Source organism: Rhea americana, unplaced genomic scaffold, assembly GCF_003343005.1.
Source record: "Rhea americana isolate MKP2758 unplaced genomic scaffold, rheAme1 scaffold_30, whole genome shotgun sequence".
In the NCBI taxonomy this organism is placed as follows: Eukaryota; Metazoa; Chordata; class Aves; order Rheiformes; family Rheidae; genus Rhea; species Rhea americana.
The window spans coordinates 5,784,769-5,785,782 of NW_028186424.1; the positions used below are offsets into that span (position 1 = coordinate 5,784,769).

General features: G+C 68.0%; 1 long non-coding RNA gene across 2 annotated transcripts in view; it reads right to left on the reverse strand.

Moving 5' to 3' along the window:
• Positions 1-506, reverse strand: part of LOC146593257 (uncharacterized) — a 10,122-nt gene extending 9,616 nt beyond the window's left edge. For both annotated transcript variants that reach the window (XR_014896435.1, XR_014896434.1), the window contains exon 1: positions 320-506. This is a non-coding gene — a long non-coding RNA (uncharacterized LOC146593257). The remainder of the gene's footprint in view (positions 1-319) is intronic.
• Between the last annotated feature and the right edge of the window lie 508 nt (positions 507-1,014).

Sequence of the window (1,014 nt, forward strand, 5' to 3'; positions counted from 1 at the left end):
CTTTGCAGCCCAGGGAGCGTCTGCGAAGTGCGGCCCGCGGCGCCCCGCGCTCGGCCTGCCCGCAGCGGCCGGCAGCGCCCCGGCGGCTCCCCGCGGGCTCAGCTGTTGAGGGGGAAGCGGCGCGGCGCTGCCTCCTCCGCYTTCCGGCGGAGCCGGTGAAACGGAGCTCTGTGTTTGTGGCCGCTGCCGCAGCCGAGCCGCGTCTGAAGCGCTGGCCGGCCTTGTCGGCGCCCCCCTCCGCCTTTTTGTTCGAGCATATTCACGTTAACCGCCGACAGATTTGCTTTTTAATAAGTGCTTTTTTTTAATTACTGCTTACCAAAAATACCGAGTAGGACCCGAGGTGAATGGGCCCAAGCTGAGGCCGCTGCTCCGGAGCCCAGCGGCGCCGCCTGCCCCGGCAAAGCCCCGCAGTAAAGGGAGGCGGGTGAGCGCCCGCCGAGAGCGAGCGAAGCGGCGGGCCCGGCACTTCGCCCCGCTCCCTAGGCGAGCAGCCGCCCGGCCCCTCTCCCCGCCGCGCTTCCTCACGGCAACCCAGCGCCTTCACCCGCCCATTGGCTCCCCCCTCCCTGCCTCCCCCCATGCACACCCCTGCCGCCCCATTGGCCTGCGGCGCGCCCTCRTTTGCATGGCGCCCCGCGCGCCAATCAGCTGCCGCTACCTGCTTAACATGCAAAAAGCCGGCCAATGAGCGAGCGCGGGGGCCGGGCCACCACGTGCTGTTGCTAAGCTTCGGCTTCTAAATTGTTACTATAGTGGCCAGCCTATCAGAGGGGAGATCGGGATCTGTCAACATTCTCTGCCCCAGCCAGAGGAAAAGGGGGGGGCTCCTCGCTCCGGATTGGCTCCGCCGCCGCGCTTCGTCCCGCCCGCGGGCTGAATCGCTGCCGGCTATTGGCCRCGCCGGCTGCCTGTCTCCAGTGTGTCAAATGTAGGTTGAGAGAGGTGCCTTATAACAGGGGACTTGGAAGTCCCCCGCGCGTGAACTCGGCGCGGCGCGCGGCGCGGAGCGGG